The 22,231-nt window shown below is 36.2% G+C and overlaps 2 pseudogenes across 1 annotated transcript; one reads left to right on the top strand and one right to left on the bottom strand.

Annotated features, from left to right (window-relative positions):
* The first annotated feature begins 9,435 nt into the window (after window positions 1-9,435).
* On the top strand, window positions 9,436-15,688 carry LOC143552801 (iron-sulfur cluster assembly SufBD family protein ABCI8, chloroplastic pseudogene; annotated as a pseudogene).
* Window positions 15,689-16,178: 490 nt separating this feature from the next.
* LOC143552822 (uncharacterized) lies at window positions 16,179-22,231 on the bottom strand (annotated as a pseudogene). Its single transcript, XR_013138716.1, has 22 exons — window positions 21,535-22,231; window positions 21,102-21,216; window positions 20,895-20,995; window positions 19,953-20,044; window positions 19,746-19,881; window positions 19,602-19,670; window positions 19,435-19,536; window positions 19,242-19,340; window positions 19,025-19,135; window positions 18,636-18,842; window positions 18,454-18,561; window positions 18,279-18,374; window positions 18,136-18,192; window positions 17,908-18,054; window positions 17,733-17,792; window positions 17,536-17,640; window positions 17,289-17,450; window positions 17,114-17,187; window positions 16,920-17,043; window positions 16,759-16,835; window positions 16,536-16,680; window positions 16,179-16,407 (listed from the first exon to the last, which is right to left on the bottom strand). The product of XR_013138716.1 is annotated as an uncharacterized LOC143552822 (transcript).

The following is a 22,231-nucleotide window of genomic DNA, read 5'->3' as shown; positions in this document are numbered from 1 at the left end:
AAGATACATCAAAAACGAACTTCCGGACGCGAACCGACGTGCAGACCAGCAGCCCATTTTTTTATTTTTTATTTTTTTGTTGTTTTGTGACTTTTCTTGACCCCTCTTGCACTTGGCTAATTTGAAAAACCCCTTTTACGGATTCGAAAACGGACTTAAAACGCTCAAGATACATCAAAAACGAACTTCCGGACGCGAACCGACGTGCAGACCAGCAGCCCATTTTTTTATTTTTTATTTTTTTGTTGTTTTGTGACTTGTCTTGACCTCTCTTGCATGCAAACCTTGATATCATACCCCATGCTTGACCCTTTCAACCCACTCTATATATACACCCCTATCCCCTTCATTAATCCCTGCTCATTAATCTCTTTCTCTTCCAATTCTCAAGCATTCAAAGGTGTTTTTCATATTTTTTTTGGCAGTTTGACTTTCCAAAGTCAAACTGACCATAGTCTTACATTATAATCAACTTGTTAACACTTATTTATACTTGAAGATTGTTATACAACATATATAGAATAGCACCCTTTGTACATTCGGTGGGCATTTCTCCGGTCTCGGTCGGTTAAGTGTCCGGCCCATAAGACAAAGCTACATGGAGGACTCGTAGTAGTCATTGATTATATATATTTTCCGCATCTAACTATCAAACTAGTTATACTTGTTTAACTTCTGCTCATCTTAGTTTTATTTTACATTTTGAGTTCCATGGTTATGGGTTTGTAGAGACTAGCCTCGGTTATTCCATAAATAGCTCCAAACCGGAAGCCGAACTCTTGTTTACTAGTTTGTTTAAATAGTTGTATAAACATGTTTTATGTAAGATTTGAGTTTCTAAAATCATTTTAATTAGTTCCATGGTTAAGGGTTTGTAGAATCTAACCTCGGTCTTATCCCGAAACAAGATCCGAACCGAAAACCGAACTTTCGTTTAAAGACTTTGTTGTTGACTTTTTGTATGTAAAACTTTGGTATTATTATTTATAAATTATTTTACAAGTTCTATGATGCTTGGACATGTGGTAACCATTCTTGGCCTTATTCCAAGATAAAAACAACCGAACCAAACCGAACTAAACCAAGTTTACTCGCTTAAGACACACAAGTGTGTTTTTAACCATTAAAGCTTATATATTTCTTTAAAAATACTTTATAAACTGATTTTAATTATTTTCACAAAGTACTCGGAATGTTGAATCCAACTTGATCTTATAACAAAGTTTGGACCGACTAAACCGAACACTCGATTAACGGACGTTGTTAGTTTTAAAACAATAGAACTACATACTTGGTTAAGTCTCTTTAAGATTTATTGAGTTATCTCATACATTTATTATTTTGGGAAAGTTGACTTTGGGTTTGGTCAAGTCACCAAGACCCGAACCGACCACCCGAACACTCGTTAAAACCCGTTTTAGTATCTATTTATAAAGGGACTTGTTTTCTTGCATTTTTACCCACCTTATTACTTAACATAGGTTGAGTAAAATTAAGGGCTAGATACTTTAACCCGGTTTCGAGCAAACTTACATTTTTAAAGGACTATTATTATAATTTCTTAAATATTTACATTTTAAACCTTAAACTTTAAATTGTTTATATTTCTTATCATTTATTTTCATTTAAAGACTTCCAAGACAACTTTTCTAATACAAGACTTCTTTTCCTTTAGGCTTCGTTCGTTAAACTCATCGTTCCGGCTAATCTCCAAATCATCAAATCTTTCAAGTTTATTACTTGAATGTGAGTACTTTCATCCCCTGATTTCACTCTTTTATATTTTGGGGGTGACATTGCAAACTTATTCAAATCCAAATGATTTATACTTGAGTCTTAAACCACAAACTTTATTGTATACTTCACTTAAATAAATGCTCGATTTGGTGATTATATGCTTAAGTGCTAATGTGTTTACCGCTTTTGGATGGTTGATTCATAAATCCGAGTATATCTGGCATCCCCTTATAGAAAGGTTTCGTTAATGTATTCTTATTAACGATTTCATACAAAATCCGAGTATATTTGGCATCCCCTTATAGAAAGGTGTCGTTAATGTATTCTTATTAATGATTTCATTAATCTAAATTGTTGCTATTATTTATTGTTTTGTATACAAGTTGTGGAATTTCATATTATATATCTATTGTTCAAAAACTATGAAATTGCTCACCAACCTTTGTGTTGACAAAATCTATTTATGCAATGTTACAGGTTTGACTTTAGGTTGACTCGAGGACTTGAAGAAAAAAAACGTTATCGAGACTGTGTAACACCCCGACCAAAGGCGGATTATACATCGGGGCGCCACATATTGTTTCATTACTCGTGACACTATTGGGTGTCAATATTTAATAAATACATTCATTCGCGCACGCGCAGGGTAAACACAAGATAACATAAATCATCATAAATCAATATATTATAAATCATAATATTCGAACAGCAATAACTTGTCTTGATACATTTTAATCTAGGTCCAAAATAAAGAAACTTCCTATGTGTCCACAAGCTCCAAAACAGCTACTCAAACCTGAACATGTGTTAAAATAAACGTCAAACACTTGCGTGTTGGTGAGAAATCAAGTTTAATACAATACATAGATAATCATAAATCCGCGCGCAACACTTGTATGTCTGGTGTTTAACAAGGGTGCAATCAGATTGTGATCAAGCCTAAATAGATCATAGCTCATAGTTCATAGTTCAATCCGTGCTCCCAATTGAGCACAAAAACGAGAAAACATCTGTGCAAGTGTAAACAAAGAAAACCGTAAACGATAGGTCTCCCGTGTTCATCTAATGGATCCATGAAAACTGCGGAATAGGCCGAACAAAGCGGTTAATGATACACACATACAAATAAACAGCCAAGTAAACGTCCTCAACACATGGGATACTGCGCGACTAAAGCTCATAAACAAGTTTAAGACTCTAAGTTTGTATGAACACATGAACATCCCAAAACATTAAAAGCAAAAAGGGATTAGGTACGAGATTACTCACATGATAAACGATGCGGTGTAAGATAAAGCAAGAACCAACTTTAAACAAGCACAAGTTAACCTATAAATAAGATTATTGTTTTAATGAATTGATTTAAGTCTTGATTATAAGTTAGCATAATTAATAAGTAAATTATTATATATAATATATATATATATATATATTACCGGAAAAGCAGGGCAGAACAGGGAGGAAGACGGAGGCAGAGAGGAAGACGGCAGAGAGAGCAAGGGGCAAGAGAACAGGAGAGATTAAGTGTTTTGTGTGTGTAGTGTTTATGAAAATATTACTATTATTTATAGAGAAACCCTAGGAGACATGAATCCAGAAAAAGGGGAAAAGATCTCAAGACAAACAGAACAAGACAAAACAAAAGATAACAAAAGATATCAAAAGCAAGTAAAAGATATCAAAAGATATGGCAGGTGCAGGGGGCAAGATAAAGCAGACAGGGAACAGTAAACAGGCATGGGCGGGTCAGATAAAGGTACTGGTCAAGCATGGAAAAAGCAGATCTCAAAAGATAATGTCAGTCACTTTTTCTGTCAACCAATGGGGTTGGTGCGCATGCTGCGCCAAAAGTGGCTTTTCAGACATAAAGCAGATTAGGTCAACAGCACAAAAGATAAGACAACACAAAAGCAAACGGCTAGATTAAACAGAAGGAAACTCAAAGGGTTTAGCGCGAGAAGGCTAAGGCGCGAAGGCAGACACAGAAGGTCAAGAGAGCGCGAGCGCGAAGGCAGACAGAACCAACCTTAACGCGTCGCGGAAAGAACTACATTTCTAAGCGCGTCGCGGGAAGAATCACATTTCTTAGCGCGCCGCGGGAGGAACTAGAATTCCTAGCGCGCCGCGGGAAGAACTATAATTCTTCGCGCGTCGAGGGATGAACTACGATTCTTAGCGCGCTGCGAGAAGAACTACAAATCCTTAGCGCGTCGCGGGAAGAACTACCGTTCTTAGCGCGCTGCGAGAAGAATTACAATTCTTAGCGCGCTGCGAGAAGAGTTCGTCTCGCGTATCGCTGAAACAGGTGGTCTTCACGCAGGCTTCCTTGCAAGGGGTCTGCGCAGACAACCTTAGGCGGGAAGGAACAAAAGAGTTAGAAGAAAAAGAGGGAAACAAGGCTTAAGGGCGGGACGGCGACAAGAGGGAAAAGAAGGCGGAAAGAGAGAAGGAAAGGGACGGGACGGCGGAAAGAAAGAGAGAGATAGAGGCGGGAAGGAAAATATATTATTATTATTAAAAATAAAGTATAAGTATAAATAAATATTAAATCATAAAAGAAAGAGATCGGGTCAGAGAAACGGGTACCTGGGTCGGGTCGGATCGGGGCAGATGTCACAGTTAGGATATTAGCAAAACGAACAATATATTATTTACTATGATTTGAATTTGGTTATTGTATGAACAAGTTATGTGACTCTTTGTGTTTTTATGAATTTAAATGAGTTGATTAAATATTGTCACTTAATAGTGTCGTGTGCGATGAACAATCGGTTGCGCCTCGACGTTTCCGTCATGGTCGGGGTGTGACAACCCGTATCAAATAAAATGGAAGCCAAATGTTGGTTCACTAAAAACATACCGTTCACAACATCGTTTGCCAAACATTCATCATGAAAGCTCGTCCTTGATTGCCTTGGTTGACTTGAGGTGCTTGCGGTGGTGGAGGAGGTGGTGCTTGTGTGGCTTGGATGGGTTGGATGAGTGGTGCATTGTGTTGGGAAAGTTGAGGTTGGTAGGTTTGAACTTGGTAAGCTTGAGTTTGGTAGTAAGGTGCGGTCATGGTTTGGTTAGTAAGGATGAGGCGAGGACAATTGTTGCGGAAATGGTTTGGGTCACCGCAATTGTAGCAAGCTCGGGGTTGTTGAGGTTGGTTTGGTGGGTAGGGTGCATATCGGTGTTGAGTATTTTGGGGAAAAGTTCTTGGTTGGTTTGGTTAGTTAGGTTGGGTTCGTTGTGCGGATCGGCATGTGGTGTTGAGATGACCAAGTCGGTTACAAATGGTACAATGGCGACAAGGCATGTTTGGTGGGTGATGAAGTTGGCAAATGTTGCATAGTGGGGCGGTACCGGTATAGGGTTTTCGGGTTTGGGGTGGAATTTGGGTTTGTTTTTGAGGTTGGGGTTGGGTAACGGCATAGTTTCAGTAGTTGGTTTTGGGTTTCTTCTTGTTGTTGTTGTTATTCTTGTGACGGGAAGAGTTGGAGTAGTTAATGGCTTGTGGTGCGGGTTCAACCTTGGCTTGTGGTGCGGGCTCGGGTTTGGCTTTTTCGTTTGGTTTCTTGAGGGTTAGGGTACCCGCTTTCACATGATTCTCCGATAGTGCACCGGCTAGAGTAATGACATTCTCAAGATTCATGGGTTTGCTACTTATGACTGAGTCCCGGATTTGCATAGGTAAACCCCCAATGTATTTGTCAAGCTCACGCTCAGCCGGGGTAACCAAATGAGGGACGAGAATGCTCAACTCGTGGAAACGGAGTGAGTAAGTGGCGTTATCACCACTATCTTGCTTGAGGTTCCAAAATTCCTCCTCAAGCTTTTGAAGTTCATGTTTGGGACAAAACTTCTTCATCAGGAGTGCCTTGAGGTCGGACCATGGAAGAGCCATAGCCGTTTCCGACCCTTGGAGATGCATAATACTACCCCACCATGTTAGAGCGGTCTTTCTAAACATGCTTGATGCGAAATTTATCTTTTTCACTTCGGGGCACTCGCTATATCTAAACACATTCTCCATAGACTCGAACCATTGCAACAAGGTAGTCGCACAGTTCGTACCCCAGAATTCGGTTGGGTTGGCACTAGTAAATTGCTTATATGGGTAGGATACGGGTTTGGGTTCAACGGGTGCAACAACGAGTGGAGGAGGTTGGGTAGCTTGGATTTGAGTTACAAGTTCGGGAATCACAGCGGCCATTTGCTTGACGATAAAAACATCCATACGTCGGTTGATGTTCCGGTCTTAGTGGAGGCATGCTAAAAGATTATAAAGAAATGGAATAAGTTTTAGGTAAAAAGAAATGGATATGAGAGTGTATAAAATAAGAATAAGGTGAAGTTAAATTTTCTTTTTAATTGTGAATCCTAGAGTTAGTGAGGAGTAGATGTTAGTGTTAGATAAAATATAAATCTTTGTATATAAACAACAAACCGGAAACAATCGTAAATGATTTTGAGATTTTAAGGGGTTAAAGCTTAAAATTTTGAAATTTTGAGGTTTATAGAGTCGGAAAATCGTACATCAACCACTATGATTTGATATTCCAACTCAAAAAAAAAATTTTTATAAAACACAACGTTGGAGTCTAAACATGTGCACGAATCACCGCAACTTTTTCATGTTTTCGACTCAAATAACGATAATAACACCATAAATCGAGATACAACGTAATGTCAAAGCACTAGTCCACGAATCACCGTAGTTCTATTGTTTTGACACCGAAAAATTAGAATGGCGACCGGAACGCTCGCATTCGATTACTTAAAGTATTGACATTATAACATGGTTTGTGGCCTAGAAAACGAGCACTATAATCCCACCATTCCAGGTAAGTAAATCACCTTTGATTCTTGGAATCTTTTTGTCAAATGGCCGTTTTATAATGTCTCGCTTCCTATGAGGGCTACTAACCCGATATAAATGCAACCTTTAAGGGATTATAAACAACGGGATCCAAGTTAATCTTGTAATCCATAAAACACAATGAAAATCTACTTTTTGCGTTTTAAGGTAAGGATACCTTGGAAATACTAAGAAAGTGTGTGTATGTGAACATTTGGGATATTGGTGAATTTTAAACAAGTTTATAAATAATATGCGATATGAACAATCAAAATAGAGTAAACATGTATGAGCACACGTACAGGACCCTAAAGGACCCTAAGCATAACAATTCTAGGTCGTTACGTCTAACCACCTATCCTATTGTCATGGCTCTGATACCAATCTGTCACACCCCGATCAAAGGCGGCGAAACATGCCGAGGTGTAACGATTGTCCATAAGCACATGACACTAATTAAAGTGACAGTATTTATACTCATTTCATTTCACAACATCGAAAATGTCACATAACAATTATCCATAAAATAACCATAAACAAGATATAACAAAATATGGCAAATTTGATATTGTTCATTTTTACTAATATCCTAAGGTCATTGATGTCGTTTTCTTCACAATCAAAAATCAACCAAGATGCAAACCTGCAACATTTCATAAAATAAAGTTTGTCAACACAAAGGTTGGTGAGCAATTCATAAGTTTAATCATATTAGTATATAATAAAGATAACCACAAAACTTGCAAACGAAACGATAAATAAAAGTGGTCATTTGGATAAATAGATATCACTAAACACATTAGTGACACCTAGCTATAAGGGGATGCCAAATAGTCTAGGATTTTATAGTTATCGTTAATTGCATTACGTTAACGACACCTTGCTATAAGGGGATGCCAAATAGTCTAGGATTTTATAGTTCCATCAATCAAAAGCGATAAACACATAGGCGTATAAGCATAGAACACCAAATCGAGCAATTATTTAGGTAAAGTATACAACTACGTTTGTGGTTTAAGATTCAAATATAAAGCATTTTGTTGAATAAGTATGAAATGTCACCCCCAAAATAAAAGATGGAAAATGGGGTATGAAGTACCACCACCACCCACCATTCGCCTTCTACCGCCACCATCCACCGTTCGCCACCACCACCCACCGTCCGCCACTATCATCGATCACCACCCACCACCACCGTCCGCCACCACCACCTACCGTGGTGGCAGTGGTGGTGATGGTAGAAGGCGAATGGTGGGTGATAGTGGTGGTGGTAGAATCTCGTCTCCCAGGACGAGATTTCAAAATCTCTTTTTATTAGAAAAAGAAAAGGGAAAATTCTCAAAATAGCCCTTTCTAGATAGAGTTCAAATTCTAAAAAATTCTTAAAAAAAAAAAAACTATTTTATATTCTCTCTCTAGAAACGATTATTTTAGAAATTTTCCCTTCTCTTTTTCTTGATATCTAGGCACAAAATCAAGAATCACCAAACTTGATAATTTGACATATGGTTAGCTTACCTAACTTTTAGATAGCTTACAAAGTCTGACCCCACAAGAAAGAAATCTTTGCCATTTTCAACAGTGATTTGAAGAAGTCTTCCATTTCTTTCCTTCCTAGAAAAAGTTTACAAGATTATGATTCACCACACATCAAGATATCTAATTTAACAACTCCAAAATCATGAGCAAAACACAATATGTATTCCCACGAATTTCGCAACATCTCCTTTTTGCCAAAATTCCATGTTGTTGAAAGTACTTTAATATCCATTTTTATGCCTATTTTGCTTTGTATATGAGGGTTAAAGTACTTTAATGTCCATTTATTTTATGATTTGCTTAAGCTGTTTAAACTTTAAATGGATTTTACAATAAACTACTTATGAGATTTGTAATAAATTTGTAGTTACCATGTTTTCTGCACCTATTTCCTTCAATAATTTCATTTGTAGATTCATCAACCGTTGCAAGCAACAAACATTCATTCAAAAGACGCTTCATGCTTTCGGTCCCTAATGCCTTGTGTCCTGAAGACCGCAGCGCTGCATATAAACAAATTAAATTGATGTTATCTTATGCTAATTTTTAAAATTGAAAAAGATATTAACTTAAGTTTTTATAACTAAAATGTTATTGTTTTATAAAAGTTTTGTATTTTTCAATAAAAGTATTAGGAATATTGGTTTTAAATAATCCCAACTATACCCTATTGGTAAATATCAGTCTCAATTTTACACTTGCCTGCTGACAGTCCCAACTATTAGTGTATTTGTTTTTAACGGGCCACGACTAACGGATGACTAACTTCGTTAGTCTAATGCTTATGTGGCATGCCTAGTTGTCAAAGACTTGATTACGTGACATCTTACATGGCAACCAAACATAATAATAATACTAATCATAATAATAATATCCCTAATTCCCAACCTTTTCTTTCCCACCACAATCAACCACAGTTTCCAATATTCTGGCCACCACCATCTTCCTCCATTCAGCCATCCTTCACCACACTACCAAATCCACCACTGTCACTGCAACCTGCGATTAATGGTGAGCCGAGCGTATCTAGAGCGTTGTACCAGGCTTCGACACTATGATTTTGCCGAGCAGATCTGAAAGGGTTTACCAGGTGATGGCGAGCCGAGAGATAGCAGGTTCGTAGCAGGTCAGACTATGTTGTTTGCCAATTTCGTACTTTGTAACTTAGCCGGAAACGATTTGTGTCTCCGGTGATTGTGGTGGCGGAGATCTGAATATACATTCCGGCATTGTAAGGGTTTGATATAATTAGGGCTTTTTGTTAAGGAATTGAATTAGGTTTTTTGATCTTATAATTGATTCTGACTGATGCGAATATGGTTGTGGTGCTAGGGTTTGGTGGCGGCAGGAATCGAACACCCACCCAATTAGCAGCCAGGAAAGTAGTTGTTGCCACCGGAGACATAGGTACAACGATGGGTGGTGGGCCGTGTTCTGGCGATAGTTGCAAGGGTGGTCGTGTGTTTCGAAGCAAGTCTAAAAAGTGAAGTGTGTGGTGGTCATGTGTTTTGGCGATAGTTGTAGGGGTAGTGGGTTGCAAAGAGTCCAAAAGGCAGCCTACTCAACATCAGATGCCACGTAATGTTGCCACGTAGATCTTTTTGACAACTAGGCATGCCATGTAAGCATCAGACTAACGGAGTTAGTCATCCGTTAGTCACGGTCTGTTAAAAACGAATACACCAATATTTGGGACCGTTAGCAGGCAAGTGTAAAGTTGGGATTGATATTTACCAATATGGCATAGTTGGGATTATTAAAACCAATATTCCAAATTAATATGTGGAAAAAAACTTTCGAGTCAACTCGCGAATATGCGTGTTGTGTTCGGGTTCACGTGTTTGACATGATTTTCAGGTTTGATTTGTGTCGGGTTGGACCCGTGAACACGACTCGTTTAACACTCCTACTAAATTCAAGGTGCATTACAATTTGGAAAATACTTTTAGACATGTGATTTTCATCCCTAAAACAAAGTATACCCAAAGTCACCACGCAATCAGTGTTTTTCAATTGGGATGTTATATACCCCCCCGTCACACCCCGATCAAAGGCGGCGAAACATGCCGAGGTGTAACGATTATCCATAAGCACATGACACTAGTTAAAGTGACAGTATTTAATAAACTCATTTCATTTCACAACATCGAAAATGTCACATAACAATTATCCATAAAATAACCATAAACAAGATATAACAAAATATGGCAAATTTGATATTGTTCATTTTTACTAATATCCTAAGGTCATTGATGTCGTTTTCTTCACAATCAAAAATCAACCAAGATGCAAACCTGCAACATTTCATAAAATAAAGTTTGTCAACACAAAGGTTGGTGAGCAATTCATAAGTTTAATCATATTAGTATATAATAAAGATAACCACAAAACTTGCAAACGAAACGATAAATAAAAGTGGTCATTTGGATAAATAGATATCACTAAACACATTAGTGACACCTAGCTATAAGGGGATGCCAAATAGTCTAGGATTTTATAGTTATCGTTAATTGCATTACGTTAACGACACCTTGCTATAAGGGGATGCCAAATAGTCTAGGATTTTATAGTTTCATCAATCAAAAGCGATAAACACATAGGCATATAAGCATAGAACACCAAATCGAGCAATTATTTAGGTAAAGTATACAACTACGTTTGTGGTTTAAGATTCAAATATAAAGCATTTTGTTGAATATGTATGAAATGTCACCCCCAAAATAAAAGATGGAAAATGGGGTATGAAGTACTCACCTTCAAGTAGTAAACTTGAAAGATGATAATTTGGAGATTTGTCAGAACGACGAGTTTAACGCACAATGCCTAAAAAGAAAAGAAGTCTTGAATTTAGAAAGGTTGTCTTGAAGGTCTTTAAACAAAATAAATATTGAGAAATGTAAATAATTAAAGTTCAAGGTTTAAAATGTAACTATTTAAGAATTTATTATAATAACCCTTTAAAAATGTAAGTTTGCTCGAAACCGGGTTAAAATATCTAACTTTAATATTTACTCAACCTATGTTAAGTAATAAGGTGGGTAAAATGCAAGAATGCAAATCCCTTTGGAATAAAGATACTAAAACGGTTTTTTTTATCGAGTGTTCGGGTTGTCGGTTCGGGTCTTGATAATTGGTCAAACCCAAAGTCAACTTTCCAAAATATTGAATGTTATGAGATAACTCAATAAAATTTAATAAGACTTAACCAAGTATGTAGTTCCATTGTTTTAGAACTAACAACGCACGTTAAGCGAGTGTTCGGTTTTGTCGGTCCAAACTTTGTTATGAGATCAAGTTGGATCCAACATTTCCAAGTACTTAAGAAAATATTTAAAAATCAATTTATAACTATTTTTAAAGAAATATACAAGTCTTGATGGCTAAAAAAAACACACTTGTTTGTCTTAAGCGAGTAAGAATCGGTTTGGTTCGGTTTCCATCTCACAACAAGTTCATAGATGGTTTCCACATGTCCAAACACTAAAGAACTTGTATAATAATGTACAAATAAAAAAATACCAAAAGTTAACAATAAAGTCTTTAAACAAAAGTTCGGTTTTCGGTTCGGATCGTGTTTCGGGTTAAGACCGAGGTAAGATTCTACAAACCCATAACCATAGAATTTGTAAAAATGATTTTAGAAACTTAGATCTAACAATAAGCATGTTTAAACAATTATTTAACAAAACTAGTAACAAAGTTCGGTTTACGGTTTAGAGCTATTTACGGTTAAACCGAAGCATAGACTCTTAAAAACCCATAACCATGGAACTTGTAAACATGACCAACAAACTAAAATAAGCAAGATTAATATGTATGAACAAGTTATATAGATGTATATATATCAAGGACACGAAGTCCTCTATGAAGCCTTGCCTTATGAGGTCCGAAACCTCACCGACTTGAATCGGAGAAGTAACTACCAAAGGTAAACAAGGGATGTATATTATATATATGTTGCACAACCATAAACAAGTATTAATAAGGCTACATAAACTAATTAAGATGAAAGACTAAAAACCTTCAAGAACACTTAAGAAGATAACCTTGAATCATTGATGTTTGAAAGAGTTTTTTTTTTTTTTTTGAGTTGTAGCAAGGGAAAATGAAGAGGAAATGTGGTGTATATATAGGGTAATGTTGGTGGTAAAATATGGGTGTGAGACACAAGAGTTTTCATGCAAAATGGATCAAGACAAAAACACAAAACAAAAAAATAAATAAATAAATAAATAAATAAAAATAAAAATGAAGGTAGGATGTTTTCAAGACCCAACAAGTGTGAAACAATATTGTAACATAAATCCATCATTTTGATTATAACATAAGCTTCGGTTTACAAATCGGGTCGGTTTACATAATAAACAAATACAAAAACGAATACAAACAAGACCCGAAATTGACGAATGTCACCCCCCCCCCCCCCCACGCCCTCCTCTTTTCTCATGGTGTCTGTACAAGCCTATATGACTCGTATAGACCATGCGTGACTGACTAGTGTACGGACGGAACAAGGAGACAACTTTTTGCAGTCTATACGACTCGTATAGACCTACACGAGTCGTATTGGCTCTGATGTCCCGTACAGTTCTCTTTAGCCATATATGCCTTGTACGCAATGTATGCTTCGGATAGTTCTTCGTGGATGAACTTGTATGCCTCGTATAGAATACACCTCGTGTAGGCTATAATATCTCATTCTTGTTCAAAATTTACCGAAATTTCCATCTTCATTCGTATACACGCTATATAACTCATATAGGTTTTTGCCAATGCCATTTGACACCATCATTAATTAACTTGTTTTTAACCATCCTTTGCATAATCAAACGACTATGTTTTTACCAGTTTTAATTAATTAAAAAACAAATAGAAAAAATATATGCTTATACAAGGTAGGGATGAGCTCGGAATGGTGCAGGTACCGACCTCAAAAATCCCAAATATATGGTACCGGTACAAAACGGTCAGTTCGGTACCAGTATTTTGTGCAAAATTCGGGAAATACTAGTACCGAAAGCTCAAAACTTAGTATCGATTTGGTACTGAAAACACTCATCCCTGATACAAGACAACAAAAATAGAAAATTGAAATTGAAACATGCCAACACAAACTTACATAATTCTGGTCCTGTACGAGTAGTATATGTTATGCCTATACGAGTCGTAACTCGTGAACCTACACAAATCACTTCCTATTTTAACCCGACCTTTTAGTTTTTACTGGTGTAATTAAGGGTTTAATCTCATCCATGGCTTCTCTGACCACAAACAGTCTTTTCAACCCGACCCGTTTCTCAAAACTCTAAAACCTCATCATCAATCTCCAATTTCACCTGCCATCTCCACTTTGGTGGGATGGTAAAGGCTTTGGCCTTTGGGTGAGAGGTCCAGTGTTCGATTCCTGGCATTGGGGGTATAATGTAAATAGTAGGAGGAAAAGCTTTAACATTCAAAAAAAAAAAAAAAAAAATCTCCAATTTCACCTGCAAATCAAAACCCCAATTCTTGAAGCTTCGAGCCCAATCAACTCAATGTAACCCATCAAACAACAACGAGCCACTTCATAACTTTCTTAAACGAGATTACAAATACGGGTTTAATCAAGAAATAGACTCATTCACGATCCCCAAAGGCCTTTCAGAACAAACAATTAGGTCAATTTCATCACGCAAGAACGAACCCAATTGGATGCTTCAGTTTAGGTTAAACTCGTTTCACAAATTCTGTCACATGATTGAACCCAATGGTCCGATAATCATTACCCACAAATTGATTTTCAAAACATTTGTTATTACTCAGAACCCGTAAAGAAACAAACTTTAAACAAGTATTATGATTATTTTGATGAATTGGGTGTTCATTTAAGTGACAAGAAAAGATTGGGTAATGTTGCTGTGGATGCTGTTCTCGATAGTGTTTTGATTGCTACTACGCATCGAAAGGTGTTGGAGGATTTGGGTGTGGTTTTTTGTTTGATTTCGGAGGCGATTAAGGAGTACCCGGATTTGGTTAAGAAGTATTTAGGGAAAGTTGTTTCGGCCGATGATAATTACTTTGCTGCTTTGAATTCGGCTGTGTTTAGTGATGGGTCTTTTGTGTATGTACCGAAAGACACCAAATGCCCGATGCAGATTTCGACTTATTTTAGGATAAACGCGATGGAAACGGGTCAGTTCGAACGGACATTGATAGTGGCAGAGGATAGAAGTTTTGTTGAGTATTTGGAAGGGTGTACGCCTCCTTCGTATGACACGAATCAGCTTCATGCTGCTGTTGTGGAGCTTTATTGTAACGAGGGCGCGGAGATCAAGTACTCGACGGTGCAGAATTGGTACGCTGGGGATGAGAACGGGAAAGGTGGGATTTTTAACTTTGTGACGAAACGGGGTGTTTGTGCGGGTCGGAAATCCAAGATTCGTGGACCCAAGTGGAAACGGGGTCCGCGATTACTTGGATGTACCCGAGTGTTGTGTTGGAGGGTGATGAGTCGGTTGGTGAGTTTTATTCGGTTGCTTTGACTAATAATCATCAACAAGCGGATACTGGGACAAAGATGATTCATAAGGGGAAGAATACGAAAAGTAGAATTGTTTCGAAGGGGATTTCGGCTGCGAATTCAAGAAATTGTTATAGGGGTCTTGTTCAGGTGCAATCACGGGCCAATAATGCTAGAAGTTCGTCTCAATGTGATTCGATACTTATTGGTGACAAGGCGGCTGCTAATACATACCCTTATATTCAGGTATTTAACTTGAATTATATGTTAATTTAGAGGTTAATATATATTATTTGAGTAACTAGTTTCATACTAGCTGCAACAAAATCGATAATCAATGGTAGGGCTTTAAACGAAGTAACGAACCGAACGTGCAGCGAACTGCTCGTGAACTGTTCGGCGTGAAGTTCATTACAAACATGAACAAAGAATTCTGTTTGGTTAGTTAATGAGCGAAAATGCACAGATACCGTGTTCGTTCAGTTGTGTTCGTGAAAGTTCGATAATATGTTCGTTCATTGATGCTCGTTAATGCCCATTCGTTTACGTTAATTCATGTCATTTTGGAACTGAAGGAGCATGGTCAAAATGGCTGTAGTAAATAGTAATTATTAAGACACAATATTTATGTGATTTAGCAACTTGCCTATCTTATGTTTGTTACTAGGATTCCCAGTTGCACTTTATGAATAGTTTAATAATTGTAATTAACCTTTCAATTCAGACTTCCTATTCAACATTATAAAAATATATGTATTTTTTATTCAAGGTTACAATTATTGTTTTCATATTTTCTGTAAAAACAGGCCAAAAACCCGTCGGCTCGTATAGAACACGAAGCAAGCACTTCCAAAATCGGGGAAGACCAAGTTTTCTATTTTCAACAAGGAGGGATGGATTATGAGAGAGCAATGGCTGCAATGATTTCTGGGTTTTGTAGGGACGTGTTTAACGAGCTTCCTGATGAATTTGGTGCTGAAGTTAACCAATTAATGAGCTTGAAAACTCAGTTGGTTAACACCACCCGGAAATTGAATATTGGAAAAGTTTGCATCTTTCATCTGTTTTAAACTTGGAAAAGAGGGACTTCGACAATTGACGGCTGCAACATTCGAAGAACATTATTTTTTAGTTTCTTTTGTTCATAAGCTTTAATTATTTGTTTTGTTTCGTTTCGATTGATTTAGCCTGGCAATTTTAATTTCAACACGAGGGTTTAGTTTCTCTGATTTTAATTTGAAACTTAGATAATTCTACTTTTGAATGGCTTGTTTGTATAATTCAACTTTTGTCTCGATTGTTTATATTAGACTGTTATTAAACTTGATCAACTCATTATTTTTTTAAATAAAGTTCTTCACCTTAAAACACTAATCAGGTTTTAGTTTTTTATGTAACAAACGAATAGTATTTTGTGTTTGTCTATGAACCAAAATCAAGAACCACTGAACTTGATAATTTGGCAAATAATTATGCTTAAATGTATTTTACAACTTTAGTTTGAATTGTTTCGCTAAAGTGATTACAATATCATATTACAAAGTTTAAATGCAGATCTATATATTGCCAATTAAACAGAAATCGAAAACTAGTTTATTGAGCGTATGAATTACAATTAAATAACAAAAAATTACAGTTAAAAGGGGCATTTACAGGGCTCAATTCCCCATGTTTTTTCTGCATAATCTTCAATCGTTCGATCACTGCTAAATCTTGCAGATCCAGCAGTACAAAGTATGCTCATTTCATTCCATTTCTTCTTATCCATATATGCTCTGTCTGCAGCAGCCTGCAATTGCACAAATGTACTTAATTTAATGCGCAATCCCCCCATGACAGTTTTCTTAAAATTTAGGCACAAAATCAAGAAACACTAAACTTGATAATTTAAGTAATTAAAAAAACTAATTTGCTTGCCTGGGCTTCTAGATAGCTAGCAAAATCAGACCCCAAAAGATAGAAATCTTTGCCATTTTCAACCGTATCACACAACGACTTGAAGTAGTCTTTGTATCCAAAATAACCATCCCTCACCATCCTTGAAAAAATTCAAAAGCTTTTACTTATTAAACTAATTGTGCCTCTAAAAAGTATCTAAACTAGTAAAGAATGTAAATTTATTATACCGTACTACGCGTACAAACTGAAGGGTCCTTTAGAGGTGGAATCTTTTTCACGCAATGCAGGAACTTCGTTGATCTTTGCCCCAAAGATGAACTAAATATAAAATAATTGATACGGTGATTTGTTTATGTAACAAAAGCAAATTAATTATGGGATTTGTAATACATCTGTCGTTACCATGTTTTCTTCACCTATTTCTTCAATAATTTCATTTGTGGATCCATCAGCCGTCGCAAGCAACAAACATCCGTTCATCAGAAATTTCATGCTTCCGGTCCCTGATGCCTCGTGTCCTGCAGTGCTGCATATAAACAAAACATTTTTAAATTGATTTATTTACAAGTCTTAAAATGGTGCCTAAATATACAGACCTAATGTGTTGTGAAAGGTCACTTCCGGGAATAACTAACTCAGCAACTGAAACATTGTAATCAGGAATGAAAACCTGCAGAAGCAATAGCATTTCACTAAGACGGTCCATATGGCCATAACACATGGGACCCACTTGAGGAATAAATATAGATATCAAAATTCAGGATATTTTACCAGTTTAAGGAGGTCACCAATGCCATTATCATTGTTAATTGTTTCTGCAACCACATGACAAAGTTTGATGATCTTTTTTGCAATCTCATAACCAGGAGGAGCTTTCCCGCCAATTATGCACACGCGAGGTACAACCTTTTTCCTCTCATTTTCCTCCATATTCTTATTTAAAAAAGTTAAAATCAGTTAAAACTATTTTCACTTCAGATGGGACTTAAAAGATATTAAGTTTGCACTAAATAGATACCTTTATGCAATCGTATCGATGAATAACGCCTAATACATTCAACAGTTGTCTTTTATATTTGTGTATTCTTTTTACCTGCACATCGAACATTGCATCCAAACTAACCTGCAGTTGCAGTTTAAAATTATGATCTAAGAACGCAATAATAACTAACAGCACAAATAAAAGGGCAAAGGTTATAATAAGTTATATAAAACCTTCACTCCACTCATTGTTTCAATGTATTCAGCAAGCCTCATTTTATTAATCTTCTTCACCTAACCATCAAACAAATCTATTTAGCCAAACATTAAGCAAAAATAAACATTGTAAATACAAAAGGTAGCAATTGCAACCCATTTACTTGTAAACGAGCCTGTTTTAGTGCATTACCGTCATCCATTCTTGTTGTAGATTAGAATTTGATGCATATTCTTTGAGACGGGCTAAAAGGTCAATATCCTGGATCCAAGATTCTGTTCCGAGCCACTTTGAAATAAGAGCACATAGAGAGGGATTGCTTACTACAAGCCAACGACGCTATAAGTGCAAAAAAAAAATTAATAATAATTAAAAGTTTAGTCATTGAGTTATGCCAACATGTTAAATATGGAATATTACCTGAGTTACTCCATTTGTTTTGTACTGAAATTTCTCAGGCCATAGCTCATAAAAATCCTGCAAATAAACCATATTATAAGTAAAAAATAAAATTCAAAATGAATATCTAAAATGTAACATAGCATTATATTGAAGTCGATTACCATGAACACTCGTGTTTTTAGCAATTCATAATGAGCTTTAGAGACTCCATTAACTGTGTGAGAACAAACAATGGACAAGTTTGCCACTCGAATATTCTGCCAACTCAAAAAGTTAAAAAAGCGGATATTTATTTTGCATCATCATAAAAAAAACATTATCAAGATTTATAAATACCTTTACAGCACCTTCCTCAACAATCGACATTCGAGACAAACGCGCATAATCTTGCCCTATTTTCTTTTTCAACTCCTCCATAAACGCAAAGTTTATGTCATATATAATCTGTAAAGGCAGATACATAACAAGAATTATAAAGTACAAATAAATTCAAAACCTTTTCGCAAATTGTTACTTACTTGTAAATGGCGTGGTAACACATTCTGAAACAGGTCTACCGGGACTTTTTCCAATGCTTCAGGTGATACCGTATGTGTAGTAAATGAAAAAACTTGTTTTACAATATTCCATGCCTTTTTCCAACCCAAATGTTCTTCATCAAGAAGCACTCTCATAAGTTCAGCTATTGAAATTGATGGATGCGTATCATTTAATTGCAAAGCAACCTGCATATTAAGGAGTATTTTGGTCATTTTGTTAGAAACTTAACAGAAAAGTCAAACTCCATCCACTCCAAAGACCATCCGTATCAAGTTTAAGTAAACAGTAGTGACTATTGAGAAAGGTGGGGACTAAACATGCAATATGGGCAAACCACAGGGATCATCTATGTAATTAACTCTAAAACCTTATCTGGGAAGTCATCAAAGTTTGCATGTGTGTCTTTGAACCTCCGAATAATATCTTGTAACGATGCCGAAACAAAGAAATACTGTTGCTTCAACCGTAGTTCCTTTCCCTGAAATATTACATACTCATAAGTGTACGCTAATATTTTCAGAAAGAAAAGAAAAAAAAATAAAACAACAGTTTACAATATTTTTTAAGGTGTCAAATACATGTACCTGATAAGAACGGTCATCAGGGTATAAGACATTGCTTATTATTTCTGCTTTTTGTCTGTTTACAATAGCATTAATATAATCTCCAGTATTATATGACTCCTGCAATTAATGAAAAGGATAAACAAATAAATAACACTATCTGTATATAGCATTATAATATAAATAACATATTATAATATATACTCAAACTCACTATATCATATCCATCACTCGGTTTAGCAGCCCATAAACGAAGATTAATCGTGTTTCTTGTTCCATAACCAGGTATAGGATTGTCATAAGCTACCGCTTCCACCTAAATATTAATAAGAAATAAGTACAAGTTTTATGTTGAAAATTATTAAATAAGAAATAACTCACTGTTTCTTCAGGAATCCAAACTTTACATTTCTTTCCATTCACAACTTCCTCTTTCACAGTTCCATAAAACTGATTTTGTGAACAATAAAATAAATAAACAAAGTATAAATATGATAGATAAGAGGTTAAAAAATACTTTTAAACCTTCACAGGATACGACACGTGAACCCGCTCTATTTCCCAAGGGTTTCCAAAGTTCAACCAATAATCAGGTTGTTCATACTGGGAACCATCCAGTATTATCTGCCTAAATAGTCCATACTGGTATCGCAATCCATATCTAAACATTTAAAATAAATTCTTAGTGTTATATAACCTACAAAATTAAACAAAAATACTTTCCAATATTACCCCCATGCTGGAAAATCCAATGTGGCTAAAGAATCCATTTGGCAAGCAGAAAGACGGGCTAAACCACCATTCCCGAGTGCTGCATCGCCTTCCTTTAAAAGTAAAATAATTTCAAATATTTGAAAATAAAAGTTACATTTTTGTGATATCGCCTGCAAACGAACCGAACGTTCGGTGAACTATCGTGAACCATTCGGAGGGAAGTTCGTTTACGTTCGTTTATTTAATAAACGAACGAACATGAACAAAAAATCTGTGTTCGTTTAATTAAACGAACGAACATGAACACATGTTCCGTTCGTTCATTTATGTTCATGAACGTTCGTTTATGTTCGTTTATTTATGTTCGTTTATGTCTGTTTATTTATGTTCGTTTATGTATTAACAGAAAATAATTAAATATTATCTAGATAGGTTATCTGTTTAAAGGTTTAATATTTGTTAATTTGTGTTCATTTATGTTTGTTTGTGTTCATTAACATTTGTTCATGTATGTTCGTTTATCTTTGTTTAGTTATGTCCGTTTAGATTTTAAACAAACGAACACAAATGTCCCTTTTTAAATAAATGAACATGAACATAACTATTTGTTCGATTAAGTGTCCGTGTTCTTTTAAAGTTAAATGAACGAACACGAACATGCCGTTGTTCGTGTTCATTCGATTCGTTTGCAGCTTTCATTATTCACATTGATGAATACATCGGTCTCAATCCCTAGGCTCTGCCGATTTTATTTATGTTCGTTTGTGTTCGTGAACCGTTCATGAACACATTAATTTCCTTAATGAACGAACACGAACATAAAATCTCGTTCGGTAAGTGTTCGTGAACCGTTCGTGAACACATTATTTTCTTAACGAACGAACATGAACAAGACCTTGTTCGTGTTCGTTCGGTTCGTTTACAGCCCTTTCATACAATTAAAATATTGAATTAACTAACCTGTTCTGCCAAAACTTCATACTCAAATCCAAGTTGACTTAAGGCTTCAGCACATTGATCCCGTATACCTAAATTAATAACACTATTCGACAATGAACGACCTGCAAAATAACCCCATTTTACTATTTTTGCATCTCAAAAAAAAAATAAATAAATAAAAATAAAAAATAAAAAAATCTATGTTAATTAAAAGAGGAAATTACTTGCCCATTAGAAATTCAAGTGACAGAAAGTATAAACGTTTCGGATCCTTCTTTTTAAAATGCTGTTGAGTATCATGCCAACGCTCAATTAACCGGTCCCTCACACTATGTGACAATGCCTGCAAATATAATTCAATCAGTGTTGTAAACAACTAAACATCGCTAGGTGCTAGTCAGGCGGTGGGGTGCCGACTAACGATTAATCAGGATATAATGATATATATACACACATCAACCCTGTTTGATCATTTTGTGTTGCTTTTTTACAAACGTCACATTTCGACATTTGATCATCTTTTGTTACATAAAACCTGAACCGGCCTATCATCTACGCCAATGCTTAAAACTTGGGTTAACGGGTTAAACCAAAGGAACGATTTGACCAACAAATATAATCATCTTTTGACCAAAAAGTCAAAAACTTTATACATGTAAACCTGATAAGCTTCAAAGTCATCAAAACTGAATCTTGATCTCGCAACCGTATACTCAACATGATGAAGAATATCCTTCTGAAGACTAACCGGGTCATTTTTCAAAAACCCATCCATCAATTCAAACATCCTATCACTTTTCCCTTTCCCATTACCCGAAACAAACCCGGGCTTCCTCACCACAACCCCTTCATTAACATTAACGGCTTCTGTTAACGCATTCTTGATCTCGATCAATCTCTCTTGATCCTCAATTCTCTTCCCACCCAAATCACTCACACCAAACTTTACCACATACCAATCATCCTTTTCATCAAATTGAATTGTGGGTGTCTCAATTTTAACATCTTTTAAAACCCTAGCTATCACATTAAGCAGCCCGGATGAGTCTTGAGCCCGAATCACGAACTGGGTGTCGTCGGTTACGTCTTTTTCGACTGTTACGGACGAAATTGCGGTGATTGCAGCTCGAATTGATGATTTTGGGACGTGATTGAAGGTATTCTTGATAAGGGTGGTTGAATGTGATCTGGGTAGTGGTAAAGATGCAAGCTTTTTGGTTGTGGGTTGATGATTGGTGAGTGTAATTAGGGGAAGTGGGTGGATTAGAGACATTGGTGAAGGATTTGGAGATCATGGGTGTGAAAGAATGGGGGTGTTCTTCACGGGAGCACTGTGTGTGATCATGGTGTGTGAGTGT

The sequence above is a fragment of the Bidens hawaiensis genome, unplaced genomic scaffold (assembly GCF_021521415.1).
Source record: "Bidens hawaiensis isolate Kalapana, Puna unplaced genomic scaffold, B.hawaiensis_p1.1 tig00017038_1, whole genome shotgun sequence".
NCBI lineage: Eukaryota > Viridiplantae > Streptophyta > Magnoliopsida > Asterales > Asteraceae > Bidens > Bidens hawaiensis.
This window is presented reverse-complemented; position numbering and strand designations above follow the sequence as displayed.